The sequence below is a fragment of the Euprymna scolopes genome, chromosome 20, assembly GCF_053919585.1.
Source record: "Euprymna scolopes isolate OS-2025 chromosome 20, ASM5391958v1, whole genome shotgun sequence".
Lineage (NCBI taxonomy): Eukaryota > Metazoa > Mollusca > Cephalopoda > Sepiida > Sepiolidae > Euprymna > Euprymna scolopes.
Genome location: NC_136501.1, coordinates 114464471 through 114482324, shown reverse-complemented (window position 1 = coordinate 114482324; position 17854 = coordinate 114464471). Strand labels below are relative to the sequence as shown.

The 17854-nt window shown below is 35.5% G+C and overlaps 1 protein-coding gene across 6 annotated transcripts in view; it reads left to right on the top strand.

The window, feature by feature from the left end:
• The window catches only part of LOC145241576 (ankyrin repeat and IBR domain-containing protein 1-like), a 575864-nt gene that overhangs the window by 171728 nt on the left and 386282 nt on the right, over positions 1-17854 (top strand). For all 6 annotated transcript variants that reach the window (XM_080104665.1, XM_080104657.1, XM_080104666.1 and 3 more), the window contains exon 3: positions 4081-4136. The gene's annotated coding sequence lies outside the window, so the exon portion shown is untranslated. The remainder of the gene's footprint in view (positions 1-4080; positions 4137-17854) is intronic.

Genomic DNA, 17854 nt, shown 5'->3' with positions numbered 1-17854 from the left:
CTGTATCTATGTATGAAAACGTGATACATCCAGTGTGTGTGCATATATATATACACATTAAAGTTCACCATACCTTTTTTCTATTATTTTGGTCTTTTGGGATCGATTCTTCCTGTCACTGGTCAGATGAGCTGTAAATAGCATCAAAGATGAAAACACAGCACAAATTTTCTGGCAAGGATCACTTTATTTCGGCTACAAATGAATTGGAGAACTTCTTGCATTGTTGACTAAAGACTTTTTGCATTTCTTTTTCCAACACATCTTTGCACCAATCTCGACGCATCTGTTCCACTCAAAATTGGAAAAACTTGCATGCAAGAGAAAAGATATCTTCCTCCCTTACTTTTATGCTCTCTCTCTCTTTCTTCCTAGTTCTTTCATATAAACCTGAGTGACCTATTTCCGGTGCTATCATTGACCCCAGCTACAAAGTTTGACATTAACCCTTGAACTATTCTTGCACTAACCAACCTGCCCAGCAAAATCACATTTTTTAACATGCCGATGTAACCCAGGATAGATTACATATTTCATCCATTGCTTCTTACCTTTACTGCACAAGATAACAAGAAGGAATACCGTGTGACATGCATGCATGGAAGTGCTAAAAAATGCTGTGTCAGCATTTTAGTCAGCGAAAATTAGTTTGTCTAAGGGATATAAAAAGCTGAGACCAGAGTCGTTCAGCAAGTGACTGCCGAAATTGCTCTGGTACTGGGTCGTTTCAATGGAGTTGTTTGGGATCGTATCGACAGAGGTGTTCAGAACTGTGCCAGGTCATGTCAACATAATTGTTTGGGACTGTGCTGGATTTTGTTGACAGAAGTGTTTGGTACAATGTCTGGTCATATCAACAATATTTTCCGTGTTAAGTCATGTAGACAGAAGTGTTCGGTTTACATTTACTGTCCGGTCGACTTGACTGTTGCTGCAGTCGTACTGCCACGTGTGATAATTTTTTTCCCCTCTTTTCCCTCGTGAAGCCACATACCATATTCCCTGTCTATATTTCTGGTTTGTTGAACAGCTTACCAGAGGAAATAATTACAATATCAACCATACTCAATTCAATCAAATCAAATCAAATTTATTTACCCCAAAATAGAAAAGTGGAACAAGCTGTGTAAAGAATGCTTGTGAAGACTGTAGATTGGCACTGAAGTAAGATTTAAATTGCTGTTGATGATATTGTATGCCAGAATCGAGTTTAATGGCATTCTCCACTGCTCAAGTGAGAACAGGTTTCGTTTTTGGAACTCATTCTTTATAGGTAAATGATGTGTCTCATGAAAGAGATATATTTGTTTGACGTAGCTGAGTGATCTTGGTTACAATTCAAATGGTTTTAATAGTCAGAGCTGGTATATGCTTTAGCATAAGGCTTTGATGTACCTTTCAGTGTTTCCCTTCCAGGTGGCTCTGCCAATCTGTATTCATGACTTAATCAGCCAATCATATTCTTGTAAATAGGAATTTGGATGTACTTATATTTATTACATCAGTAAGCATGAAGATCCCATCACTTCAGGTGTACGATAACTTTATGTACAGGGTGGTATGATAATATTGTCGCCTTAAAGAAAACAACACTACAGCTTTATTTTTAAACTTTATTGAAAAACTCAATTCAGGTAACTTGATTATGTAGTAGAACTGATATCTATTCAATGTAGCCGCCTTCAGCCTCAATCATCGCCAGTGAGAGAAGGGTACAAAGTCGTAACACTTCTTCTGAAGCCAAGCCTGAATCTCTTTGGACTTGTGGGCCAGTGACAAGTTCTGCTGCCACATCCAGGGTCTGCCAGCGGCCACCTAATTGCACCAGGAGATCACCATACTCTTCAGCACATCCAGCCGACCTGGATGATGTGACCCTCACTTGGAACCACACCAAAGACATAACCATGGTTAGAAACTTTGTTTTTCATCACCCTGGGCACGTCCCTGTTATTATTAATGGCAATCCAATGATAGTTCTGGCTGTTGTGCACCTGGTTCTGGCAGAAACACCTGTCTGGCTGAAACTACTGTCAATAATTTTCCCCACTCTTTATCTGTGCCTAAATCCAAACGTAGATTCCATGAGCAGAGCTTCTTTCTTAGAACTGCTCACCAGTGGAACTCTCTGCCGCTTGCCTGTTTCCCACCTGACTACAACTTGGACGGCTTCAAGTCCAATATAAACAAGCTCCTGACAAACCGCCCCCTTAAGTAAGATACTCTATCAAAACCCCTAATACTAATGATTACTACAATACTATCTCATGGATTACTGTACACACAATAACCCTTACCCCTGAGTGGCCTTCGGGCCTTGATAAGTGGTGACCCCCATGTAAAAAAAGAGAAAAACAAAATGAAAAAAAAAAAAAGAAAAAAAAGTTGTTTTTGTTTGAAAAGAACCCGAGCATATTTAGCTTCTTGGGATGCTTCAGTTTGTTAAGCAATATGACATAGTTGATTAACCTGAGATTCTTTTTCTTCCCAGTCAAGATCTGGCTTGTTGGCGCCTGTAGGACCTACATTTCAAGTTCTCCTTCATACATGCATTCAGCTGTGAGATGCTGAATAGACTGCTGGGGAATTTCATCAATAATTGCCTGAACCTTTTCGATGAATTTCTTGGTTCGGGTCTTCCTGGCTGTATCCTTGGCCTTGGGCTTCTGCTCCACCATCTTTAAAAGGTCGTCTGATGTGTTGAGCTTTTCTCTCTAGCATTGAACCATTTGGATTTGCATTTTGAAGGTGCTGGTAATGGTCCTGTTGTCATAACTTGGATGGGTAGAGAGTATGAGTTGTACAACAGTGCATATCCGATCTCGCTCGTTGAATATTGTGTCACTTTCAGACATGATAGAAGGCTCCTATCGCAACTGGCCAACTAATAGATGGTCTGCAACAAAAAAGAAAACCGGTTTTCACCAAACGAAAATGAAATCATTTCGTTTTTTCTAGGATGACAATTTTATTTTCCATATTGTAAATGAGGATATTTTGCTTATTATTATTATTTAAAAAAAATTTTTGTTGAAATCCTTTGAGATGAGGCTTCATAATTTGTGTATTCATTCTTTTTGTGGACTATTATCCTCATCTTTATAGTTGTTGTTCTGTCACTATGTTTCGGCCAACTCATCCTCTGGCCTTCTTCAGGTGATTAACCGCAATGAGATAAGGATGCCGAGTCTTAGAACTTATCTCCAGTAATTACTGCCTTCCATAGTTGTCTCACCACGTTTTGGTCAATTAATTCTCTGGTCTGCTTGGGTAGGATGTAAACTGCTACCTTTAGATAATGCTCCACTGAAACTATAGATGCTCAATGCCTCTATCTATTGTGCCACAGGCCCCATTGCTATTAATCACCTGAAGAAGACCAGAGGATGAGTTGGCCGAAAAATGGTGAAACAATAACTATGAAGATGAGGATAAGTTTGTAAAAAGAATGAATGCACAAATCTTTTGCTTGTTTAATGTCAGCCTGGGCAAACATCCAGACTATATATAAATCTGTCTTTTTACATGGCTGTTTACACTTGCTATTTTTTGTCATAATGTGATTTTGTGATATAGAGCGGGTTTAACAATAGTAGTTTTTCGTCAGCCAAGAAAAACAAACTTGCAACACAAATTCGTTTGTTAGAAAACCCTAAAATTATTATTTTATTTCTTGCCTTGAGTGCGCGCTTCCAAGTGGTAAGTGGAGGGGGAAGTAGGAGGGAGCGGATTCAGCAACGGCTCATGCTGTTTTTGCTTTTGACTGATTGGCTCTTGTGCTTTGCCTGCTTATATATCTTGACCTTTTCTCTAGCAAGCGTTTCAATCCCGACAGCTGTGGGGGTCAATTACTTAACCTATTCACCTCTGACATCAGTTTTGACAGCTTCACCCCATCACTTGGCATGTTTTAGCTACAGATTGTCATGCATGTGTGTGTGTACAGTCTCAATATGCGACAATTTTAATTTTATATTGTTCATGATAAAAGAATTGTTTAAATATTTTGCCCTTTTACTTGACTTTATTTCAAAAAGAGTCTTTGAGTTATAACATTTTTTTTTTCTTTTTTATTTGCAGGAGGAATCTAAACTACTTTGGAATTTGCAACATCCATTTGGATATTAAATCAAGATGTAAGTAGAGAGAACTAAATATCTTCTATTTTGCACAGAGCGAGAGTAAAAATATCTCACCTATGGCACAACGGATAAAGTGCTAAGTATAATCAGTTCTAAGTAACAATTTTTTAAAGGTTGAAAATAATTTTTGAGATGAGGATAGATAATTTGTATTATTTGGACTACTGTTCTAAACTTGGATGTTATTCTCACAATATTTCAGTTGATGTGACCTTTGACCTTCTTCAAATCTAGCTTGTCAAACTTGGAGAATCTTTCTGTCGAACTTGAGAATTTGTACCGAATTTTAGACAACATTTCATTCAATCCTGTGGACTATATTAAAAATACAATTATGAATTACTTCAAATTTTTACTCAGTCATGGCTGAAGGAAAGAGAGAAAGCTACATCTATGGATTAAATAAAGGTTTTGTTTGAAATTTTAGACAGATTCCTGAGTTTGACAGAAAGATTCCGAAGTTTGACAAGATACAAAATGTCTTTAATAGGTTTCCAGACTTTTGTATGAGCTCTTTTATTAATAGTACACACATGAAACTAGTCCCCTTTGAGGTAATTTCCTATAACTGCAATGCACTTATTTTACCGTTCCAACAACTTTTGAAAGGCCCCATGGAAGTGCTCTTGTATGAGCATGTCAATGACCCTCGTCACAGCCTCTTTCATCTCCTCAATTGTGTCAAAGTTTTCCTTGAGCTTAGAGAGTAACAAAACGTCACAGGGAGCAAGGTCTGAAATATAGAGAGGGTGAGAACTGTTATGATACCCATCTTGGTCAAATAGTCTGTGACTAGCATTACGAGCGTAGGCTGTATTTTCGTGGACATTGGCAATATTATATACCTAATGTACTTCAACAAGTATCTTTTTTATTTGTTGGCTAATTTTTAAAAGAATTATATTGATGGAAAGAAAATAAAATAAGCATTCCAATGATGTTACTTTATTTTTCTTTTATGTGTTCAATATTTTTATGCTCCAAGTTAAAAATGAAAACAAAAAAAACGGTAAAAAATGACGACAAAAAAGGGAAAGTTTTTTCAATGTTTACATTTTATACGTTACGTTTGGATACATATGCGCGGGGTTAAATTTGATTGGATACGGCTGAAATTTGACAGGCTATATAAGCATAGAAGTTTATCTCTACTGGTGTTTGATTTATATTTTTACAACCACAGGAAGCAAAGTTACGACCGAGCAAAGTTGACAAAGAATATTTCAAAATTGATAAGATAAATCGGCATATATCATCCATTTTCATATAGATAATAGTTTCAGAATTATTTTCATGTATAATATGTAAATATTTGATAATTATTAATTGAGCAAAATTTTCTTTAAAATATTATCTCTTACAGAAATAAAATCCGCTTAAAAAATGGTCGCTAAGCGCATCATGCTCTGCTGAGCTGACTAAAGTATTCTCTTAAAATAGAAAACTGTCTTACTAGACTAGTCATTTTTTATTCTGAGTTCGTCAATTTAAAAAAATTATTTTCAAGTTTTTCAAATTTGATTTCCAAATAATACTATTTTGTTGCTTTTTAACGCTTTTAGTACACATGCACTAAAAGCGTTAAAAAACAACAAAATGTACTAAGTACACGCGTTTAACTTCTTATTTGTACCTAAGGTAGAATTGTGTTTTTTAGTGGTCACAAAAAACCCAAGTATATAACAAATAAAAGGTACTTGTGCACTTATGCTACCATGCTGAAATAATAACGTTATTATTTAGAAACTCATTCTTAACATGGGGAAGAAAGGGTATTTTTTGTTAACTATTCTGTACTTTCACCTAACAATTAAATAAAAAAGATATTGTGAAACTTGAATTAATTTTTAACTCCTTGTCAAGACCATTTTTTCGAATCTGTAAAACAACCCAGTTTTTTTATAACTGAGGATATCTAAATAATAATAATAATAATAATTAGGCGGTTTGATAAAGAATTTCAATTTTTACCTTGCTTCCATTTTAACATTTTTCTTTAAAATGACTACCTTTAGGTTTTCGGGTATGCTGAAAACGAATATTGCATTTAAATTTTCCGCAAATAAGTAGCTTGCCGGATATTAAGCAATGTCATTTCTTACGTTATTGCTGGTGGCCATCTTGGTATGCGTGTTTGTGCATAGTTTCTCAGGGATGCGTTTGCGCGTACCAAGATGGCCACCAGTGATAACATAAGAAATGAAATTGCTTAATATCCGGAAAACTACTTATTTGCAGAAAATTGAACTGCGATATTCGTTTTCAGCATACCCTAAAACCTATAGAAGTAATCATTTTAAATGTTAAGGTGGAAACAAGGTAAAAATTTACCGTTTTATTTCTTTGTTTACATAATTGAATTTTCAGTAAAACAACAGAATAGCAATAACAAAAATTACCATTAACTAGTAAATATATAGTTGTTGCTTATTAGGATTCCTGGTATCCTGGTACTGTGAAAGTTACATTGAGGATTCATGTAGAGTACGATTTATGGTTGCATCTCAGAAACTGGGTATATTTTGGGCCAGATAGGATTTACAAAATTGAAAATTGGACTGGTCCCAAAATGCATAAGTTCTGGTCGACTATGGGAATTTCCATCTTTTACAAAAATCCAAAATTTATGATAAATTTTCTTCGATTTATTTCAGAGATTAATTCATATCTACTCAATTTTTTTTTCTTTGAGAGGAGTAGTAAATACCAGCCTTGAATGCTCTTTAGGCATTCAATCGCTACACCCCAGATTAAGTTCTCCTTTGGTGAGGAGGCAGGAAAATGCCTATTCTCAATAAAGCCATATTTAAATACCACTATAATACTTAGTTTTGTTCATAAATAGACACCCACTGTATGATACCATGCGCTAATTTAAAAAAAATTGAAATTTGCCATCTGAATTTATAATTCATAGCATATGGTAAAGAGATACATCAGATTTGACTGCATAATCAGAAAAAGCACATAATTTTACATAAGAGTGCCAAGTTTCATAAGAATAGCTTGAAAAATAAATAAATGGTGGCGAAATTACCAAATTTCTTAAAATGTTCATCTGCATAATTTAGCCCAGTTTTTTCTAAAGAAAAATGTCCATGGAAAAGCTTAAATTTTGGCACTTAAAATTCTCATAACTTTTGAACTACTGATGGTATTTGCATAATTCTAACAGTTTTAAGCATCTTTTACATAGCTCTTTTCATGCAGTTTTAAGCATCTTTTACATAGCTCTTTTCATAGCTCTTTTCATAACAATTATCTAAAAAGAAAAAATCAGCTTAAAATGTTACTGTTGTAGTATTGGGAATCCAGCTTAAATGCTACCTAGGTAGTTGTAGAAATAGCAATTTATGTAGGTATATTTTCGATTTTCATCAGCGAGTTTAGTGGGGTCACAGAAGGTTAGATTTGACACTTGTCAAACTCCAGTCGCCTTTTGTCAACCTAGTTAGATGCACCGGAAATTAGGGGTAATGGGAACTGTGGTCCTAGGTTTCCGGTTGGCGACCACATGGGAGAGTTGGTTTTGGACTGCAGATGAAGCAGACGTGACATTAGGGTCTTTCCTCCGACAACCATGGGTTTAATAAAACAAATTGAAGCTTCAATCCATCTCATGTTATTGATGCATCTGCAGCAGTGACCACTTCTCATGAGATGGAGCCAGCGACAGGATGTCATCCGCTGGACAAGGCAAGCAGGTATGTACATATATGTTTGCGCACGAGACCCTTTAAGGCAAGAAACTGTAAGAATAGAACGCACGCACACCCATATAATTACGAACACATATTGATAAGAACACGCTTTAAAAGTACCCTAAAGCAAAAAGGATCTTAAAAGTAAAAGCAATCGTTAAAAGAGATAGTAACAAGAAAACGTAAAGAGAATCGTAGCAGGAACGTTTAAAGAAGAAGAATAAGTAATAAATAGAAACACATCAAAACCATCTTTAACACTGTGACAAGAACAAAATTCCTGCAAATTTTCCACATCTTCAGTTTCTCGCAAATAATTATGTTTACAATTCCCACACTGACATCAAACGGTGCACTTATTGTCTCTATAGACACATCACGGTCCTTATCCACAAAATTCTTTATTTGACCAATCAACTCTAGTGTTCTATCTTCCTTACTTCTCCCACACCTCTGATCATCCCTGACAGACTCTCTGCCTTCCTTGAATCTCTTATGCCACTCAAAAACTGATGCTCTATTCATATAACATGGTCCAAAAGCAGTCTGAATCATTCCATACGTTTCTGTGGTATTTTATCAAATTTTAAAACAGGATTTTATTGTATATTGTTCTTCCAAAGTGTCCTCACATCCAGATTGAATTTTTGAAATTCACCAGCTGTGACAATAAGGTTTTAGTAGGATGTATTTCATTCAATTCCTGCTGTAACTGTTTATTTGAACCTGAAATCATAAAAATTGGTCAGTCATCTTATAAGATGTATAGCTATAACATACTGAATTTTTAAGAGTCTACAACAATTTTAAATGCCTGTAGTACAAAAGTCTGAAATCTTATTGAAGGCACCTTGTACACCTGGAGAAGGTCAAAGGTTACATCAACTGAAACGTAAGAATAACTTTCAAAATAAGAACAGTAATCAGAATAATCCTAATAAGACAAGAGAGGTATACATAATTACCAAAAAAATCAAATATGTGGGGAAAAAATCGGTTTCTCTTCAAACAGAATTAAAGGTAAATTTTTATTTTCTTTCCACCTTAACACTCACTTTTGAATTGACGAATTTTATAGGCTTTCGGGTATGCTGAAAACGAATATCACATTCTGTTAGGAGAAAAAAACATGACCTCCAGTAAAAACATAATGGATAATATTGGATAATAATGGTCTTAATATCAAGAAATCTACTTGTCTGCCCCAAATTTAAATGTGATATTTGTTTTCAGCATACCCCGAAACTTTTATAAATCGTCATTTTAACAGTGAATGCTGAGGTGGAAAGAAAGTAAAAAAAAAAAAAAAAATACCAAAATAGTATCTGGAAAATGCATACCAATTCTCTGACATTCTTGCAAAAAACTGAAATATAATTGAAATATGATAACAAAATAGATGACAACAATTATTTAGTAAAGGAGACGATAAAGCATAGGAATAATAGGGTCCTGGATATGACCTAAAACTATATCCGATAGTGAGGCCCCACCTTGCGGGCTTTGGGGAGTGTGCAGCCACCTTTAATTGCCATTGCTCCCAGGTCCACTCTGACCCGGAGTGGTAGTACCTGTTAGGGTCCCAACTATGTGTTAAATAGAATCTTACGTAAAAAAAAATATACTCCATTAAAAATCGTTCCTCAAAATAACTAGATTTGGCATTAAATAACCTGAAAAAGGTTGATATGCCGTAAAACAAAAACAACCAACCGACCCTTATAAAGACCATGTTGATCATTGCAACTCGGTTATTGCTGCCATCATCAGTTTAATGTTTTTCTGTTCTACATGCTATATGAAACTGATTTTATGTAGACGATGCTGAAAGTAGCTCGTCATGTTTGTCAATGTTGGTGATTGCAGATAATGCTAGCATAGTAATTTTCTCAATATTAACTCTGACTGAAATTAAAACTGCAATTGTTTGTTAGCGAGGAGGGGGTATGGTTCACTGTGGCGTATAGACATGGTGTCTTGTAAGCTACGACAATCTGCGTAATCATTAGTTTTTCTTGGCTTTTTATAGATGTACACACAGAAGGTTCTAGAATATTTTTACTTTCACGCTTAACACTCGGTTTGGCTATTGTTTGCTTTTCTGCTTAGTTTGTGCATGCGCATTTGTTGTTGTTTCTGACTCTTACTGTCATTTCACCTAAAACAAGACACAGTGCCATTTGAACATTAAGAAGCTGCTATTTGAAACCAATTTGACAGGGATATACTATGTAGGGTGTTGAGCAATGAGATTGTTCACATGACACTTGAACTTCTGCATATCAGCACAGCCAAGGAAGCAGGAACCCAGAAGGGAATTCCAACGTCTAGCAGTTGAGGGGAGGGGAGAAACTATTAGAATAGAAAGCTTTCTGGCATAGGGGTAGGGTTTTGCAGCTTGTCGGGTTATTCGATTGTATTTATGTTGAGGAGGTACAAGTGCCTTGAGTTTGACATATTCCATTAAAATACTTGTAAAACAGGCATAGAGATGCAACTTTTTGGCAATGGCATAGAGGTTGGAGTTTGGTTGATAGCGCACAACCTATTAGGTTAGAGACGTTTTTAGACTTTATATAAAAACAAAGGACTAGTGGCAGATGCACCAGCCCAGATGTGGCAGCAATACTCCATGCATGGACGAATGGTAGCTTTGTAGAGATATAGGATATTCTCAGATGTGAGCAACTTTCTAGCATAATAGAGAGAACCCACTTATTTTGCAGCAACCTCGGCAATGTCCTCAATGTATTTGTTCCAGTTCATGTTGCTTGTGAATGTTAAGCCGGGGAGTTTGAATAAATTACTTTTAGATAGCATATTATTAGTTATTGCAGTTAGTTGTTGAGGTTTCTTTTAATTATTAAAGGAAAGAAGCTTATTCTTGACAGCATTAAATGTTACCATCCATTTACGTCCCCATTCCACTACAGACTGGATGTCTTTCTCAAGGTTTCAGCCATTGCCTTAGATATGTGTTCATTCGTTCCCCCCCCCCCGCTGTGTCTGCTATAGAGTGTGATGTCAGCAGCAAATATATTCAACTTGGAGCTCCTTTCAGTCATTCACTGTTCCCTTCCTTCCTCCACTCAGTCTTTTCTTCCTTCACTCATTTGCCTTTTCCTACGTTAACTTATTCTTTTCTTTCTTATTTTACTCTTTCTTTGTTCTTCCTTTCACTCTTTTTTCTTCTTTACTTCACCATTTCTTTTTATCCTTCTTTTTCTGACTCCTTCTCCATATAATTCTCTCTCCCATATACATTTACATCATCCATTTTTAATAAAACAGTCTTAGTGCAATCTAACCGTCACCCAACTTTTAGTTTGCAATAAAATCCCTTTGTGCAAATGCAATATCGTCAACTGGTTGTTACAAATCAATTCCAATCCTGGCTGATCGCAGCTATGCTGTCACCAATCAACGCAACCAGCAAATTACTTATATCACTTTCACCCTCATTCACCAGAACTCTGAAAATTTCACATTCCATTTCTATCAAAAAGATTTCAGTTTATATATATTTTTATATATTTTTTTTACTCCTGGAATATGTTCTCAGAAATTTGAAAAAAGAAAAAAGATAAGCTTATTGGTAAAATATTATTACAATGATCACATTGAACTGAACAGCCTATCTATACCGAATTTTTGAACTTTTCTGAAATTTTATAACCAAGATTAGAAGTTAAGAACATCTATTATTTATTTTATCATTTTTTATTTTGTGCCGTTAAGATTTGATCATTGGCGACGCTCGGCATAATCCGGCGGTTGACATCATGCTCCGGGCAAAGATGAGTGGATGTTAACATGCATCCGATTCAAAATCTGCAAAAGTACCAACACTTATTTAGTCTGATATTTGAACCCCGAAATATTGCATAAAATATAAGAACTGAGGGCGAACGAGATTCACGGGCGTAGTGGATAGAGGCGGTGAATCTCTACGGTTCCAGGTAAGCATTGTCTGAAGATAGCGGTTTCAATCCTACCCAAAGCAGATCAGAGAATTAGTTGGGCAAAACGTGGTGCGACGACAACAACTATGGAAGGAAGTAATTACTAAAAATACAGTTAAAAGACTCGACATTCTTATCCTTTCGTGGTTAGTCACCTGATGAAGATCAGAGGAATAGTTGGCCGAAACGTCGTGAAACAACAATTATGAAGATGAGGATAAAAGTCCACAAATAGATAATGTTATTATTTATAAACTCAGTCTTAGCATAGTAGGAACCTAACAACTTGAACAATAACTATCATATACAGTTTATTTTTACTTAATCATCATATATAAAATGTAGCATGGTCCGTATTCAGCATAAGTCCAAAAACATGTTGCGATATAATATTTACATTAATGCAGCAAATCAATATTGAGTAGAACAAAAAATAGTGCCTTTTGCTTTTCACAGGATTGGAACATAACACTACATCGGTCATGGCCGCTATTTACCAACATTTAACACCAGTGACAGACAGTTGTTAATGCAGCCAGTGCCCACGAGTAACCATCTCAATGCAACCGTAACTGACAGTGCCTGCCAATGCCTCTAAGTTCCATTAAGTGACAGTAACCACCTTAAAAGAGCACTATGCTCCAGTTACCACCGTTAAGTTATCACCACCACTGGATGACAGTGCTCAACAATTGAACAAAGGCAATTTAATTTCTAAGCAGTCCAATAGATGCTGACAATGACCGCTTGTTGCAGAGGTGGTCTATGCCCACAAAACGCCTCAAAACACAAGTGACCATCAGTGCTCACCATTAGCATCCAGTGACAGCCAATTTCATTTTGGAGTAGTTAAATTTAAACCGATATTGGTCATAGCCACCAGTGACCGATAGTGACAGCCATGAACTGAAAGACATAAACTTGTAAAGGCAAGTAACCACTCTAAAACGATACTAATCGCCAGTACCACTAGCTGCCACTGCCAGACAATGTATGACAGTGGAAGCCAGATGATTTCATTTTGGCCACTGCTGCCAGTGCCCACAATTTTCCAGAGCTGACGGTGATTACCACTAGCAAACTCTGCCATCACTTTGTATGAATATTTTTTTAGCTGTTTATTCATAGTCAGTAATTTATGTGACTCACATATGATAACACACTAGATAATCATAGGTTAATTTATTTTTGGGGAGGGTTTCCTTTACCCACTCTGTTCTGGTTTTAGGTCATATTTCCACTCGGCAACCCCAGGAGATGGGCCTTGCTAGTTTATCAATAAAATTAAAATGTCCGTAATTATCGGAATTTAAGTAAGATAACCTAAGGTGTAAATGTAGTATTCTTGTGACTTCTAATCAATCCAGTTATGGAGAGGGTAGACAGAAGATGACCACTGATTTTCCCCCATCCTGCTACTTCATGCACTTTTGAGAGCTTTGTAAATAATTTGTTAAAATTACATAATCGTATGTTTTAGCAAATAAATGATTCAAAGTGTAATATTTGTTCGGTTTCAAGAGGTAATTCTCCCATGAATTACCCCCTTCTTCAGGAGGATTGGTTTACTGCTGATTGCTTGAAGCATTCCTGCCAAGGGAATACTAACAGATCTGTCCATACCTATTTTCATACTTTGTCAGAGTGCCTCTCATTCACTTATTTTTTTTTTATTTCAATTCAGCATGCACCCAATTCGTTTTCTTCTTAGCAAGCATGATAAACTAAACATTTTTGTCCCTCCTCCAAGTTAATATGTAAATTTATTGATATTAATTTTTATCTCTTATTTCTCTCTTGCTTGAATATTTTCTTTTATTTCAAAATTCTTCACTAAACATGAAATTCTACTCGCATTTTTCTCAGTTCTGTTCTCTAAAAGTTTTGATTGTTTTGGAAATAATAACAAAATGACGCTCTTTAAAATGTGGGAGGGGGATATATCTTCAATTTTGGGGGATGGATAGTATCATCAAAACTTATACTAACTATATACTCAGTTTTTCTTTCCTTTTTTTTTGTTTGTTAAAATTTTACTTTATGTTCATCTGAACAAATGGAGAGTATGTAGAAAATTAATTATGCACGCACTTTTGGCAGCCTTATAACCCTCACTTCCCCTAATTTGCCACTCAATCCTTATTTTCTGACAAAGGGGAGTAAAAAAAAAAAACGCTATACCTTGGAGCAGCAGTAAAGTATGAAGAGTAACTAGAGATGACATGCGTAATTCTCTCTTTTTAATTTTGTTGCCATGTCACTAATAAGGGTGCTGGAGGTAAACGTTTTATGTGGGCTGACATTATCCACCTTATAGTCCAGGTAACTAAACTTTAGAGTAATTCCCAAGGAGGCTGTCCAATCAGTAGGTGTAAAATACCATGACTGCTGTATTGTCATTTGGTGTTACAGGTATTTCTGCTCTTATCAATGGCAGATTGGCAAAATATGATAAAGCTGATTTTTATTTTTAATAACGGGAGAGGGGGCACCTGGCGTTGTCCGGTCGTAAGGTACAGTTAAAAAAAAAAAATGGAACTTGTGTGCCATCAGGCAGAAACGAAACCAAAAGCAAAATTTTGTAAGAAAAACAAAAAGAAAAAAAAATGTTGCATGCTAGACACGAAATTGCATAACATAGGTTCATAAGCAAACACTCTATCAATCACACCACGCTGATACAGATGCTATGATGTTGCAAATTTAGCTTGAAAATGAAAAAATGATTTGACTTCACACATGCATGATTAACAGCGTCGAAACCAAAAGTTTTATTTGATTCCCCTTCAAACAAAAGGACATTTCTACATGAAATAATTGATTTTTTTTCTAATTTTTCAATATTATGTGTCTGAGAGATCGCTCTTTAGTATAGTACCACGTTTGGGCTGCTTTGATATGGATGACAAAAGTTAGTAATGGACACACTAACACACACGGATGAGAATTTATAATAGATTCAAATTCTACTCAATTTTTGGTGTAGATAATCATTTTTACCTCATACGTCAGAGTTTTCCTGCTAATTTAATCACACCTGACAGTATTCTGTATCCCTACAAAGCCAGCATTCTCATATATAGAGAGTATTGCTGCCATATCTGTACTAGTGCATCTACCACTAGTCTCCCCTCTCTCTTAGGATCCAAAATAATTTCCAATCTAATAAGTTCTGCACTATCAACCATGCTCCAACCTCTGTCCCATCACCGAAATTTTGTATCACTGTGTCTGTTTTAAAAGTACTTTAATGGCATGTGCTCTGATGAACTTGGAGTACTTGTGACCTCTCGATGTAAGTATCCCCAACTAACCTGATAATCAGCAAAATTTGACCACTTCACTGTAAATGCTGGAAAGCATTATATTCTAATAGTTTGTTCCCTTGAACTGCTAAACTTTGGAATTCCCTCCCTGTTTTCTGCTTCCCTGACTGTACTAACATGCAGAATTTTAAATGTATTATGATATCTCAACTCCCTACATAGTGTTTTTGTAGACATAATCCCAAATAGTAGCCTCTTAAGTTCAAGTAGTAATATGTCTTGGTTGGGGTGAACAAGAGTAAAAAAAAAATATTTGGAATTTCAACCATATTTTTTTTTTATATAAATATTAATGTTTGGTTGGTTGGTTGCTTTGTTTTACGACATACCAACCCTTTTCGGGTTATTTAATACTGAATCCAGTTATTTTGGAAATAGTATTCATGTTGCATCCAGTTATTTTTTTTTAAATGTTTTTATTCTTCAAGCTCTTTGTGTCTTCAATCGCTCATTTGTAGTGTTTGGTTTGGTTGTTTTATAGTGGATTTTATTGATTTTGTTCTCTGCTCTGCAGAACATGAATGAGTTTTGTAATGAGAGAGGTAAAAGTGTTACAGTATTAATGTTTGGTACATTTTAAGTTAGGAAACCAGTCAGGAAGTGGGGAGATAGAAATGGGAAGAAGGAAAAGAGGAAAAAGGTGGGTTCTTGTTTTTGTTTTTAGTTTGGCAAAACATAGTTAAGTTTTGCAAAAGGAAGTAGAAAAACAAAAGGCATCAATGTTAGGTGCATTTCGTCTCAGCAAGCCAATATCTTCAGACGGCCTAATCTGGTACAGTACCAGATAAACATCAGTGTCTAAGTGGGTTTATAGTGAGACAAGCAAAAACCAAAGTTCCCAACGACAACAGGTGTATAATTGTTTCCTGATGCACCAGTAAATGAAACTACAGCATTCCTTGTAGTTATCATTCCTGCAGTTTAACTACCACCACCACCACCCACCGCATGTAGGTCGTTTCTCTTCCCAGGTCACTTAAGTGCTTTTGACAATAGGTTACAACCTATTTATGTGCCTCCCTTGTGCAGGAAGAACACAAAAGCTTAGTTTCAGTTTAGTACAAGGCCAGCGGCCTAGAGAACTCCTCCTCACAATAACATTTGTAAATAGAATATTTTCCTACATCTCTCCAGTGTCCAACAAAAGATGATACATCCATAGAAACCTTGCATCGTTTTTTTTTCTCTTTTTGATGGGGGCAGTGCAATATATATTCATTAGTCGTATACACTAACAGGAATAACAAGGAAGAATATTTTTACTAGTAATAATAATAATAATAATAATAATGGACAGACTTGCATTATGGTATGAAGTACCCTTCGTTTACCAGGTGTGTCATACAGGTGCCCACATTAACTTATATATAAGGAGCTAACAAGAATGAAGAATGATTATCACAAGGACAGGAGATGCCTATTTACCTGAGTCTTGAAAAGACCAAAGTTATAGGTAGAAAGAAAACAGTCAGTAAGAAGGGAGTTTTATAAGCATGCAGTTCTTGTAAAGAAGCTACTGGAATAGGAAGCTGTATTATAACGAGGTATCAAAACAGCAAATTGATGGAGACCACTAAACCAATGATTCAAACGACCTGGAACAAAGGAAGCAATAAATAAATTAGTCTGTGAGAGAGATGTAGTGCAGAGAAAAAGAAAAATTACAGATATGCTTTTGCATCTTATCAAGAACCTTCAAATGTTACATTCATCAGCCCAAATATGATAATAGTACTCCATATATGAGCTGATAGTAGATTTGTAGAGATAAAGAATAGCCTCAGGTGTGAGAAACTGTCTGGAGTGATAGAGAGGATCGATTTTACAAGAAGCAGAAAAAGCAATGAATATCGATAAGAAAGAAAGACCAAGAAGTTTCAGAGTCAACTTCTCCTCAAGAGCAGAGCCATCCATGAGAATCTCAGGAAGAAAAAGGACATACCTACGATTGAAAGACACGAGCTAAGCCTTAACAAGATTATGATTAAAACAATCAAGTGTTAAATTCGACACACTCTGCCAAAAACTAAACTCCAAAACTCAACACTCTACTGTCAAAACGCTGACAACACTTGCTACTCTGGCACCCAAATCAAAAATCAGCCTGGTCCTGAAAAATCATGCTTATTATATCCAACCGGAAGCATTTCATTTGTATATTAGGTGACAATTATCGCAAGTATATAAATAGAAAAGGTGGCCAGTTTTTTTCCTTTTATCTTTATTCTTTTTGTCTACATGGAACTCTATACACCCCACACAAACAGGTTAAGTTTTTTAAGTGTTTAATTACAGAAGAACAACTTATTTTGCCTTTTGTAGCATTTCATTTTAAACGAAACAAGTCATTTCATATCTCAATCTACAACTGAACCCTAGTAATTGATGCATTTCTAAGCTTTTACAAAATGGGCGGTATTATTAGGTCATTAGTTAAAAAGTGGATTTAGGTAAACTGAAGCAAAGTAAACACTTTTACAAGAAGTCTTTAAAATATTTTTTAAGTAAATCATTTTTTATAAGATGAATGTCACATTTTTATAAAGAAATTATTTAAAAAATTTAAATAATTCAATAAAAAGATTTAACTTTGTTTCATTACACAAAGTTGTTTTAGTAATTTGTATCACGAAATCATTCAGTGATTCTCCTTAAAAAAAAAAAATTGAGCAAAAGACACGCAAATTCTTTAACAGTGAAAATTTGAAAATATTTATAATTTT